This window comes from Canis lupus, chromosome 15 (assembly GCF_048164855.1).
Source record: "Canis lupus baileyi chromosome 15, mCanLup2.hap1, whole genome shotgun sequence".
In the NCBI taxonomy this organism is placed as follows: domain Eukaryota; kingdom Metazoa; phylum Chordata; class Mammalia; order Carnivora; family Canidae; genus Canis; species Canis lupus.
The window spans coordinates 53,313,848-53,327,558 of record NC_132852.1 but is presented as its reverse complement, the minus strand read 5'-3'; the positions used below and the strand labels follow the sequence as shown (position 1 = coordinate 53,327,558).

The following is a 13,711-nucleotide window of genomic DNA, read 5'->3' as shown; positions in this document are numbered from 1 at the left end:
GCGGGGTCATCGGGGCGCCTCGGGGCCGGGGGTGGGGGAAGCGGCTGTCCAGCGCCCCGGAAACCTGCAGGAACTGGGCCGAGCCCCGGCCCCCTGGCGGGCCGGGTTCCAGGGGGCGTGAGTGTGAGAGTGAGTGTAGAGAAAGAACCGAGTGGGGCTCAGCAGCCAGATCCCACCCCCGCCCCACTGTGGTCACATTTGCAGTCTTGGGAAAGCAGGCTGGTAAAGATGATTAAATGATCGTATTTCTCCCACTTTCCCCCTAAGAGTGGACTTGGGAGCAGACGGAGCCCAGTGGGGGAGTCTCTCGACACGAGACACGATAATATTTAGGAGGGATCAGAGAGAGCTGGTCTGAAACCACTGAGGGAGCCGGACCTCGGCGGAGGGGCCCCGGCGGGGAAGCGGGGTGCGCCGCGGGCTCGGCCCGGGCCGGCCGGGAGGTGCGGCGACTGTGCTCTCTGCAGCTGGTGCTGGGGCAGGAGCAAGCGGACCGCTAGCTGGTGTGAATGTGGAACTCTAGCTGGTGTGGACATGTGCGGCGGGGATGGGACTTCTCTGATGCCCCCAAGGACTCAGGTAACGATGGCCCCCGGGCCCCAGGTTTGTAGCGGGCACTCTACTGTAATTTTGTTATTAAGCTCTTAACACCCTTGGTGGTTAGGACATAAAAGAACAGTCTTTTCTGTCTGCATCGTCAAATATTGAACACACCGAAGGAGTGGAGTAGAAAGTCTTTGGGGTGGGCTGCTTTGGTGGGGTGAGTTCTGTGAGAAGTCAACGGCAAACGGTGACTCCTTTTTTTTGGGCAGGGGGAGTCTAAGTGAAAATGCTGGCGGAGGAGGATGGCCTTCAGTCCTTTTACTGGGAAGACTTGAAGGCTCCCTGTGTTGTGTAATCATTCACTTGATTACTCTGTGCTAGGCGTTAGGGGTGAATAAAATAGCTCTCTGCTTTCCAGAACCTACCATTGATTGGGGTAGTCAAAAAATTAAAACCAGGGGCACCTGGCTGACTCATTTGGTAGCACATGGGATTCTTGATACTGGGGTTTGTGAGTTCAAGCCCCACACTGGGTATAGAGATCACTTTAAAATCTTTTTAAAAATGCAAATACATAAATAAAATTTAAAAGACAAAAAAAAAAAAGGCAAACCAGTCATAGGCTGCCCTGGCTGTGAGTGCTGCAAGTAGCGGCACCCAGAGCTGGGTGGCCCAGCTCTGGGGAGGCCCGGCAGAGTTGGTAATGCTGGGACTGAACCCTGGAAAACCTCTTCATTGAGAAAACAAAGTAGGGAAGGTTGTTCCAGCCTGAGGAAAGGGCAAGCAAGCACACACCATGCACCGAAAGGGAGGGAGGGGGAGGCAAATGTGGGTAGAATTCACGGTGTGCCCCCAGGGAAGGAAGCTGAAGTGATGGCTTCAGCTGGGTGTCCTAGAAAGCCTGCTCTGGTTGTTGGGTGGAGGTCTGGAGGAGGATGGGATGGAGACCAAGGCCGTGCAGGGCCCAGGCCAGAGTTACTGACGCACAGATGATTGGCAATGCTGAGGTATGATGGAAGGATCCAAGAGATAGAGGTAGGACTTGATGACAGGCTTCAGGCGCAGGTGAGGTAACTTAGGCCAAAACCAAATGCCCCAAAGCTCAGGAGAAAACAAAGCAAAGCACAAGGAGTGGATATTTTGAATGGCCTGAGTGGAGCAGATTACAACACTTGGACAATGAATCTGGCTCTAAGTTTTCTGGCAGCTTAGAGACAAACAAAAATACACTGGATTGCACAGTTTTGGATTTCTGACAACAGAAAGCTTGCAAATTAATTTTCGGAACAAAATTTTTTCCTGGAATTAACTCAACAGGGAATTTGTCATGAGGAACTTTGTGTAAAGACTAAAGAGTGACATAGAAAAAAACAATCTTCATTGTCAGTATTACAAAAGATGGGAAGATAAAATTCCACATGACTATCTTCCTATAGCATCTTCCTGTGATGACTTGGGAACTTACTGCATTTCTGTGGACTGCTGAGAGTCAGCTCAGGCCTGGGGGCAGCCGCAGCGCAGGCAGCTGGGGCCAGGGGAATTCGGGGTGGAGGAGCCCATTTTCTTAAGTGTAGGAAGAGATGACACCCGCTCTGATGAATGTGACCTGCAGAGCACCCCGGGTTCCCACCGTGATGGGGAAGCAGGCAAGTCATAGTATGGTCCAGACCAGACTCGAGTCTGCTAGGGCAGTGAGCACCCAGAAATCCCGACCAAAGGAAGGTGGGGAGTGGGAGCAGAGTTTGAGGAGTCCTTTCAGATGGGCAAGTCCACTTCCCCTACCGTGGTCCCAGCCTTTCTACCCTCAGACCTGATGTTTTAAGCCTGCTCCTGGCGGTGGGGAAAGGGTGCGACTCCAGAGACCAGAGATTCTGAGAGCGGCCTGGGCCTGGGAGGTTGGGAACCGTGTTTGCTGAAACACAAGGAATGTCGCAGGACAACAGGGAGTGTGAACTGAGAGGACAGGTGAGCTGGGCAGGTCTGCAGACTCCGTCACAAACCTCCTGGTTGGGTCCTTCCCTTTGCTTTCTGTGGAAGGAATAGAACCTGCAGCATTTAGGTCAGTGCATTGCTACTGTTTAAACCGTCTTTTTGCTAATTTTAGATGTCTTCTATTAGCATTGAGTAGGTATCCGATTTCTACTCCCCACCCCCATCACGTTTTTTTAACATTTGTAACTCAGGGTGCACTTTGGAATACACATTTAGGGGCGCCTGGGGGGCTCAGTTGGTTAAGCATCTGCCTTCAGTTCAGGTCATGATCCCAGGGTCCTGGAATCGAGCCCCGCATCAGGCTCCCTGCTCAGTGGGGACTCTGCTTCTCCCTCTGCCTCTCCCTGTTTGGGCTTGCATGCTCTCTCTCTCTTTCTCTCTTGCTCTCTCTTGCTCTCTCTCAAGTAAATAAATACAATCTTAAAAAAAAAAAAAAAAAACCACACACGCATTTAAATGTCCTGGGGGAGCATTTTTTTTTTTAAAGCAACAGATGCCTGAGCCCCACCCTAGATGGATTAAATTTTTTTTTAATTTATTTATGATAGTCACAGAGAGAGAGAGAGAGGCAGAGACACAGGCAGAGGGAGAAGCAGGCTCCATGCACTGGGAGCCTGACGTGGGATTCGATCCCAGGTCTCCAGGACCACGCCCTGATCCAAAGGCAGGCGCTAAACTGCTGCGCCACCCAGGGATCCCGTGGGCATCAGTATTTTTGAAAGGTCACAGGTGATCTTAAGGTGCAGCCAAAGGTGAGAGCTGCTGCTTTAACAGTCACATAAAGGGTTCATCACAGTGGGTGACAGATTCCAAAAGCAAGGACCCCATAAACTTTAAGATTAGGAAGCCTCTTACTCATTATGGAATCAAATGGCTGAGCAGCCATCAACATCAGGGTTTAAAGCCAACCTGAACAGATACATGTAAAAAGGCTGGTGGCAGACACATTCGTGTGAAACTAAGTATGTATGTGAAGTATTTTTTAAAAATAGAAATTCTAAAAGCATAATCACAAGGCTTCTGCAGTTAGATTTCCCTGATCCTGTTCTGTTTAGTGCTGCACCTTAGCCCAAACTGAGAAACTTTGGCACCATTGTCTCTGCCTGGAACCCACATAAGTCTGCTTTTCTTGAGTGCTGAGCCTCTGAGTTCTGGATTCTCCTTGCCTCCTGATATTCAAGTGTATTTGTTTTCTGACCCATGTCTTCTGTATGGGAAAGAAACAGAGAATTAGTTTGCAATTGAACATCCATAAAGTCTCAATCAAAAAGAATGAATCTCTAAGGGTTGAATTCTGACAGGTTAATAAAGGGAAATTCTGAGGCTGGATGACTTTCCCAACAACATTCAAATATACCTTGTAGGCATTCGTTTCTCTGGCAGTGGGCAAAGTTGGCTCAGCTTCCTTTACTCTCTGGAATCCCAGCCCCATCTTTTTTGCTTCTTGGGGGCCTGTGGAATGTCTCACAGGTACTCATGAGTGACCAGCGTTGTGTCATGCCCAGTCTCCTGTGTCCAGCCATGGAGCCTTATTCCTCCACAGAGCCAGATGGCCTCCACAGGTACCGCAGGCTGTCTTTAAACCCCCCTACAGGGACACCTCGGTGGCTCAGTGGTTGAGCTTCTGCCTTGGGCTCAGGTCATGATCCCAGGGTCCTGGGGGCCTGGGATTGAGTTCTGCATCGGGCTCCCCATAGGGAGCCTGCTTCTCCCTCTACCTATGTCCCTGCCTCTCTCTATGTGTCTCTCATAAATAAATAAATAAAATCTAAACAAAACAACAACAAGAAACCCTGTGTTGGCTACCCATCGGGGTTGACAGGCGCATCTGCCCTTTTAATTATATTTCAGTCACCTGAAAATGAGGTGAGCGCATGCCTCAGTTTTCTACATTTGATGTCCAAAGACAGAGTATGTTGAGAAGCCAGAGTCAGACCATCTTTTACCCTTGTGCTAAGATCATTGTCTGATCTGAGCAAAAACGTATCCTGTCGACTCTCCGCTTGCATAGAAGCTAAGCCCTTTGCCATCTGCAGCCCAGAATTGCTTTGTCTTTGGCTTCCCTTGGACGCATCCATCCTTGGCCTGCAGTCGCCTGGAAGAGAGGTGAGCCCCAGACCCTCTTTTCTAACAGGCTGAACTGCCAAAAACTGTTATCTTTTTCCCCTGGCCTTAGGGAAGGAAGGGGTGAGTCACCTTCGTGGCAAGCTCAGGGAAGAGGTAGGCTTCCCTCAGTGGTGGGAACCAAGAGGCTCCAGGCTCCCCTTCAGAAGGAAATGAGAGCAGGATCGAGCTGTTGAGCAGGGCCAGGACGGGAAGTTGTGGCCATGACCATCTTTCCAGGGTACCCCAGGGCTGTGTGTCTTATCAGGAGGGCTTGTCACACCAGTGCAAGCACAGTATCAGCTGCATTTCCTTTGCTGATTTTGTTTTCTTAAAAAGCGTACTTGAAAATTGTGAGTTGACTTTTTTTTTTAAGATTTTATTTATTTATTTATTTATGAGAGAGATAGATAGAGGCAGAAACACAGGCAGAGGGAGAAGCAGGCTCCACGCAGGGAGCGCGATGTGGGACTCGATCCCGGGACCCCCAAGATCACGCCCTGGGCCAAAGGCAGGCGCCAAATCGCTGAGCCACCCAGGGATCCCCGTTAGTTGACTTTTATACACATACTTTTATTTATACATATATCTTTCTGTGTAAACTGTGAAAGTTCTGCTTGTTGGAAAACATTTAAGCAATACATAAAGAATAAAACGAAAAAAAATGAAAGTTAACCACATACTGTCTCCCTCCCTGAGGCAATCAGTGTGTGGTATATATCCCAGATCCCCCCCGACCTTTCTTTTCTTTGTATGTAATATGTTTGCTTACGGAAATGGGTGCATACTGTCATAATTGAACAGCAGTTTGTGAAAATAAGTCCATGTGGGACGTACATCGTGCCATTCTTCTCTGCAGCCGCCTGGTGTTCCTTCAGTGTGGATTGCCTTTATTAGTTTAACACGTTACCTGTTGATGAACCCTGGGTTGTTTCTGATTTTAGCCACTACAAACACTCTCTGGCATTTGTTCCAGTATTTCTATAAGATAAATTCTTATAAGTATAATCGCTAGATTAAAATAGATTTCGGGGGGTGGGGGGGCAGCCCCGGTGGTTTAGCGGTTTAGCTCCGCCTTCGGCCCAGGGCGTGATCCTGGAGACCTAGGATCGAGTCCCATGTCAGGCTCCCTGCATGGAGCCTGCTTCTCTCTCTGCGTCTCTCTCTCTCTCTCTCTCTACTAAATAAATAAAATCTTTAAAAAAACATAGATTTCAGGGACGCCTGAGTGGCTCAGTAGTTGAGCGTCTGCCTTCAGCCCAGGGTGTGATCCCAGGGTCCTGGGATTGAGTTCCACATTGGGCTCCCTGCATGGAGCCTGCTTCTCCCTCTGCCTATGTCTCTGCCTCTCTCTCTGTGTCTCTCATGAATAAATAAATAAAATCTTAAAAAAAAAAAAAGATTTCAAAGCCAAATGCATATTGAATATATTTGGGCCCAGTGATGGACATCCCAAAAATGAGATTCTGATGTTCAATCTTAAAAAAAATTATAAAATATATTATTATATTATACCTCTCTCTCTCTCATTTTAAAAGATTTTATTTATTTGAGAAAATGTGTGCAGGAGCAGGGTGAGGAGCAGAGGCAGAAGCAGACTCCCCACTGAGCAAGGAGCCTGACTGATTCCAGCATCCTGGGATCATGACCTGAACCGAAGGCAGATGCTTAATCAACTGAGCCACCCAGGTGCCCCAACCTCTCTCTCTCTTACCCCAAGTGTTTCCTCCCCGGTTCCCCACCGAATTTACTATGAGTTTCTATTTAAGTTAATACAAAAATTAAAATTCACAGTGTGGTACATTCATAAAGGGAATCTACTATTTTGAGTTTTATTAAAATAGGCAGCATATTAAAATTATAATTTATAAGAAGTTTATTATATTTTGTAGGTTGATATCCAGCAAACTGATTTAATTTGTCTCTGACTGTTGGTTTCGTGTTCCAATAACCTTGATCCCACATAACCATGAGTCTACATATTGTGTAGGCGGAAACGTGGGATGGGTGGGGTAGGTTATACACGAGTCATCCCAGTGCAATAATCCAAAGTGCCTCCCCTTTCTCCCTCATACTTCCTTGCTTCTCTTTTTTTTTTTTTTAATTTTTATTTATTTATGATAGTCACAGAGGGAGAGAGAGAGGCGCAGAGACACAGGCAGAGGGAGAAGCAGGCTCCATGCACCGGGAGCCCGATGTGGGATTCGATCCTGGGTCTCCAGGATCGCGCCCTGGGCCAAAGGCAGGCGCCAAACCGCTGCACCACCCAGGGATCCCTTCCTTGCTTCTCAAAAAGAGATACGGTAGGGTTGCGTTTGACTTAGCACCAAGTATTCTGGAAATCCACTTTGGGTTGTGGATAGGGCAACCATATATACAGACTGGGACACTTTGAAAGTAAAAAGTGAGCACTTAAGATAAATTTTTTTTTAAAGATTTTATTTATTCATGAGAGACACAGAGAGCGAGGCAGAGACACAGACAGAGGGAGGAGCAGGCTCCCTGCAGGGAGCCCAATGTGGGACTGGATCCCAGGACCCCGGGATCACGACCTGAGCCCAAGGCAGACATTCAACCACTGAGCCACCCAGGTGTCCCTAAGATAAATTGTTAATTGGTCTACAACAGATCTATGCTGGGACTGTCCTTGGAAACTGCAACTCACAGCTGCCCTGGGAAAGGAGGAGATTTGGCCGTGGTGCCCATTTTCCCTGCTGGTCCTGGTGCACCGACATAAGCAGACATGAGTTTGTATTGTCCCTCTGCCCCCCAGCCTTTTTTAACTCCCCCAGAGTAGAGCCCTCAGCCCAGGGAAAGAGGAGGGGTCAGTCAGGTGCTACACATGAACTTTTTCCCCCAAAAAGAGTCAGAGGAGATGGATACTACTGCCCCTGCCAACCCCCAGCTCACCATGAGAAAAATAATAACCGACAACCTTTTTTCAGCAATTTGGAAACACTAAAGCAGCTGTAATTTTTTTTTTCTTTAAGCAGCTGTAATTTTATCTGTGCTTTTCATGTCTCTGGGAGTTACAGGCTCAGTCACCCCCAGATGACCAGGCAAAGGCACTTGGATGGGATCATGCAGCCCATCAGGATTAAAACTGCCCTTGCATGGTCAAGGGAGAAGTTAGCTGGGGGAGAAGGCATAGAGGGCCAATTTGATCACTGGGCAGGGGTGATGGGGTGGCCTGAGATTTAGAACTTGCATCCCCTGCAGCTGTATGGGCCAGTGGGCCAGTTTCTCAGCCGCAGACTTGGTCAGGGGTGGTGACCAGGAAGATGCAGAGGAGATTCTAAAAGCAGCTTGCAGGTGCTCTGGGCTTCTATGCCAGAAAATGTCTCCAGCTCTCTGGGGGCTCAGGAGGGGTTCTCTACTTAAGACTGTGAGTTGTAGGAGAGAGTGGCTCAGATTTGGAATGAAGTATGTGATCATGCAACCCCTAGTAAAACTCCCCAGCATCTTGTGGCCCCTGTCATCCTTTACATCTGGTCCATGTCATCGTCTGTGTTGGTGACAATCAACAAACATACACAAGCTCCCAGGACATCAAAAAGCAACCAGTGCTTTCTGTTTACCCTCTTTGCTGATCTGATGCATCTAATGGGGTGAAAAAATCTCAGAGAAAAGTAACCTCCTTGATGCCTCCCAAAACAGTGAGACTTGGAGGTCCCAGCACTTCTAAAGGGCCAAGAAAGGCTCTGGTCTCCCCTGAATACAGGACAGCCAAGATTGCCAGCCTGGGGCAGAGAGGAGAGAGCCAGGGAAAGGGTCAAAGACAAGCAGCTTCTGATACACACACAGCTCCAGGCTCAGGCTGCCAGCTGCTTGAAGGAAAAGAGGAGGATGCTGCTTCCAGGCTGGGGAGATGGAGCCCCTGAGGCAGGCCCACCAGCTCCTCCCCGAGGCCCTGGAATCTTGCTTCCTTCCCTAACCATCTGCTGGGACCTTATCTGAAGTTATTAATGATGCATCCTGTGGCCAGTTAACTGTTCTTTACCTCCCTAATGTACGTGTCCACTCCCCCACCCCAGGTCAAGGTTGACGTAGAACTGATGTGCTCTGATATATCTGTCCACTTGTCAAAATGCTGACTGCTTCTGAACTGCTTGGTAAACACTCACTGCCCTGAGCGTCCAGTCACCCACATTCCCGGGAACCCCAACCTCCCCAGATCCAGCCATTACAGGGTTAACAGTGAGGCCATTCTGATTGGCTGGTGGCCCAGCCACCTTTGGTAAGTACTCAAGTGCCTCCTTCCCTGAGACACCATAGTCTTTGGTTATCCTCATTGTCTTTAGAAAGAGAGATCTCCACCAATTCATTTTCTTTTTCTTCTCCAACAAGCAGTTGTGCCTCACTCCTAGTAGACCAACTGTGGGTTAGACACTGTAGAGGAATAAAAAGAAGCCTGTGTACCACCATCAGACTGCACCATCTAGTTGGAAGGCCCAGATAAAGAAAGAAAAAGAAGCTGAGGCAAGCTCAGTAGCAAGGGCTATATGTAAGAGCGCCCCATGCCAGTTTCTTCATTCTCTTTGTTTGCACTTGTCCCTCAGGTCATTCCTGCTTACAGGTTCAGGGGCTCCTTCCCAGATTTACACCTGGGGGGCTTCTTTTGCCAGACCCTTAGATCTTCACCTCTGACTGCCTACTCCAGGAGGGTCCTCTTAAATGTGTCATTTTAACTCTATCATGTCCAATAGAGTGCATACCTTCATTGTGTATTTTTATTTAACCAGGGTAGCCAATCTTAACTCGTCCTCCTTCCTTTCAGGACATGCCCAAGTGTAAGCCACCAACCCACTTCATCTTCTCCTGGTTCTCATCACTCAGGGGCTTCCATCCCGAGTCCAGGTGTCCAGGCACCTCCAGGCACCCAATCTAGTCTTAAGGACCACCAGATCCGACTGCTTTGAGGCCGTCTGTGACTCCTCTCTCATTGCCCACCTCTACATTCCTCTAGTTTATATTTGTTTCATAACCTTCACCAATGTAGTTCAGATTTTGTCCTTGAACCAATCTCCTATTATGACTTCTTTGAAATATGTGTCAGGCATTCCCTGGACTGATCCTGTCTTATTTTTTTTTTAAGATTTTATTTATTTATTCATTAGAGACAGAGAGGCGGAGAAGCAGGCTCCATGCAGGGAGCCCCATGTGGGACTCGATCAGATCCTGGGACTCTAGGTTCACACCCTGAGCTGAAGGCAGGTGCTCAACCGCTGAGCCACCCAGGCGTCCCGATCCTGTCTTTTTGTCTTGAACAATTGCAATCTTTAATTGCCATTCGGTTAATTGGGCTTACAGCTGTTATCCCTAGCTCTAAGAGGCAGGGACCATCCCCTATATTTGTATATTTGCATATTTCCCAATGGCACCTCATGCGAACTCCTGTATTCGCTCTTTGGTTAATTTTACTGATTAAATTCAAATCCATCCATGCCGGCCCAGATGAACTAAATAAAATCGTGGGGGAAAGACCATTTCCCATATCTAAAAACCTAGCTAAATAAAAGGAACACGTTCCCAGGCATCGCACAACTTCCAAGTACCAAACACCAGGCACGGATAGTAAACAAACGGAAACAGGACCTCAGAGTTCAGGGAGCCTGAAAAGGAGGGGGAGGGGAGGGGAGGGGTGGGGAATCAGGATGAGCCCGCTGTGCTGATCAAGGGTGGGCTCCTCCTACTTCCACATCCAGGCTGAAGCTGAGCTTGAGCACGTCCTGGTCTCTACCGAAAAGGAAAAGGGGGTCAGCTCCCCTTCCAATTTCAAAACCAACTTGTACAGATTACACTGCAATGGCAATTCCATGTTTGAGAGTGTTTTGCAGCTTTCCCAACTTGGAAAGAACTGAGGCAAGATCAACAGCCCTGCAGATGAGCCTAGGAGGTGATATTGTTATTAATATGAGCTCCCATATGATTGCTCCTATTTTATTATTTGGCAGAGTTAAGCACCCTTTCTTGCAGAAGACAAGTGTTGAGCCCTTTTTATGGGACATGTGTGCTGTGCTGAGTGCTTTACAGGTGCATTCTCATTTAATCCTTACTGCATTCTTCCAAAGTAGGTGCTACAGTCACCATAGTTTCACAGAGGAGAGAACTGCGTCTTTGAAAACTTGTCCCAGGTCCCACAGCTCCAGTGGCAGAGCTGGAATTTGAACCTGGGTCTGTTGGCAAATTCTTTGCTTTTTAACCCCGTCTCTCGAGGCCTTTCCCAGAACAAGGAGCCCCGGCAGAGCAGCCTGGGCCCCCTCCTCCCTCCCTGGCCCCAGGAAGGGGGATGCGAGATGACGTCTTCCTTGAAGATTGCTGCCTTTTGTCCAAATGTGCTGGCCGGGAGCCAAGCTGGAAACTCTCTGCTCATGGAAAGAAAGAGAACAGAAGCCAGCAAAAGAGGGTGGGAAAGGGTGTGAGGGAGAGGAAAGGAAGAGGAGGACAGGAATTAGGGAGAGAGGAGGAGGCAGGAAAGTGAGGAGTTTGGAGCAGCTCAGCTGCAGCCAGAGATGGGTGTCAAGAAGCAAACAAAACGTGGCCTTCAGGTGCATCCCTTCAAGTGCCTACCTCATGGTGTGGGGTGAGCCTCCAGGGCTGGCAGGCACAGGCCCTGGGGCTCTCCAGGTGCTCGTGGGCCAGGACTGACCCAGCGGGCTGGGGGTGGGGCACTACCTCCCCTCCCCTTGGTATTACCGTTTGGTGAGGTCAGGTTAAAAGGAACGTAAGGATAGCATTCAGGAGCAAGAAAAAGTCACAAAATGGCAGCTTGAGGGCAGCCTCTGGGAGTGGAAGGGATGGCCAGGCAGTGCCTTGGTGCCAGGGTGTTCGCGGTGGATAGGACAGGAATGGAGGGGAGGGGAGAGAGGGGTGGGTACTGGGTACTTGGAATAAAATCCAATCATAACAATTTATCGAGTAGCTACTTTGTACTCAGGAAGGGAAGGCCTGTACTCTGGGACAAAACATTTCTTTGAGTGCTAGGCACTGGACTCTTGAATCTGACAACCCAGACACATTCAGCATCCATGTGGCCTTGGAGAGAGTTATTCCTCTAGACCTCAGTCTCCACATCCGTAAAGGGGAGACGGTTGTAAAGTTGGCATGAGGATTCAATGAAAGAATCCATGAAGAAGGGGCACCTGGGTGGCTCAACGGTTGAGAATATGCCTTTGACTCAGGTCATGATCCCAGGGTCCTGGGATTGAGTCCTGCCTCGGGGAGCCTGCTTCTCCCTCTGCTTCTCTCTCTGTGTCTCTCATGTATAAATAAATAAAATCTTAAAAAAAAAAAAAAAGAATCTATGTAGAATCTCACCTGGAGAACAGCAAATACTCTATAAATGTTACTCATTCATTATTGCAGCTTGAAGCCATTCATTATTGCACATAAATATGTTGAACCTTCAATAAGATGTATTTTTTATTTTTAATTTTTAAAAATATTTTATTCAGAGAAAGAGAGAGAGAGTATGCGCTTGAACCTGATTGCAGGGGTGGGAGGGCGCAGAGAGGGGCTGGATCTCATGACCCTGAGATCATGACCTGAGCCAAAATAGAGTCCAATGGCACTCAACCACCCAATCGACTGTAGCCACCCAAGGGCCCCAGGTAAAACGTATTTCCGTAACAGTTGAAGCCAGCCTTAGATGAGAGAACATAAGGTTACACAAAGTTAGACTATCAAGAGTAGATAAGTTAATAACTGCTCTGGAAATTCAGAAGAGTGGGGAAGAACTTCAGTTTGGGGTGACCAGAATAGACTTTATGGAGCAGTTAGGATTTAAACTAGGTTTTGAAGGGTAGGTGGGACTATTAGAGCAAGGAGAAGGGAGGATGACAACTGAGGGCAAGGATATGAACAGAAGTGTGGAGCTGGGAAAATTCTAATTCACTGAAGCACGGGGGTGTTTGCCAATAGGACATACTAGCTATTCTCTTGCCCACGATATACTCTTGGGATATACCCTTGGGCAAGGTTTTTCCTTTATGTCCATTTTAGCTGCAAAAAAAGTTGATCGCCGGGTTGCTGCATCCGATGAAGAGGCACCTGGATATGACCTAACGTAGCCCCCCCTTAGTCTGCCTTGGCGGTTTTTTGGTGGGTTCTTCCTCCCCGTGTTTCACTGCCATTCTATCCCTGATTCTTTGGTTTTCAGCCTTTGTCTTTCTTTCTGATTCTGTCTCTACTTTTCTGTCTTACCCTCAATCTCCAGTTCATTTCCTTTTACCTGCTAACACTAAGTCGCTCTTCCTCCCTGGTATATGGCCCGGAAGCTCTGAACACTATATTCAATAAAATTTTTTTAAATAGAAGAACCTGGGAGCCAACAGCTAATATTACTTGGTGCCTGTGGGGCAAATGTTTTTGGGTTTTGTCACTTTTCAAAAATCCCTCAATGTCCTAATAACAAAGGACACTTCTCATTTCTTAAAAAACAAAACAAGACCAAAAAAAAAAAAAAAAAAAAAAAAAACAACCCAATAACCCCAAACCGCACAGACCTCAGAAATTTGTCTGGATTTCTGAAGAGGTGGGCTGGCTCCTCAGCTGACCAAAAAGAGAAGACCGAGAAGAGAAGAGAGCCACCTTCATCAAGAACACATAACCAGTAGACCCAGGTTCCCCTAGGACAGTTTTCCACTGCAACATGAGTCCTCTGGGGAAGGGAAGAGTATGGAGCTGGTGAATGAGCCCTCGGTGGGGCGACAGGAACCCTGGGTCCTGCTCCTGTCTCTGCCACCACCAGCCAGGTGACCAAAGTTAGATGAGCCACTAATTTCTTGGGCCACAGAAATCGAGTAGCTAGGGAGCCTGAAAAGGAGGGGGAGGGGAGCCATCCTCATTTCCAGCCCCAACTTCGTACTGATCCATCCCCTTTCTGTGTTCAGATTTAGAAGCTTCTCCACCCCCCACAGGCTTTTCTGGCTTCATCATGGGTCTCTCCCACCCGCCCTTTTTGAGTTTCCTCACTGGACTGGGGCCTCTAAAAGCACTGTCGTTTAGAGGCTGGGTTCCCAGTACTGACTGGGTCACGAGGGGAGAATTGCTGAGGCCAGGAGGAGGATGTGGA

The 13,711-nt window shown here is 48.2% G+C and overlaps 1 protein-coding gene across 1 annotated transcript in view; it reads left to right on the top strand.

The window, feature by feature from the left end:
• Positions 1–140: 140 nt before the first annotated feature.
• Positions 141–13,711, top strand: part of DENND2A (DENN domain containing 2A) — a 103,004-nt gene continuing 89,433 nt past the window's right edge. The window contains exon 1 of the mRNA XM_072777437.1: positions 141–579. The gene's annotated coding sequence lies outside the window, so the exon portion shown is untranslated. The remainder of the gene's footprint in view (positions 580–13,711) is intronic.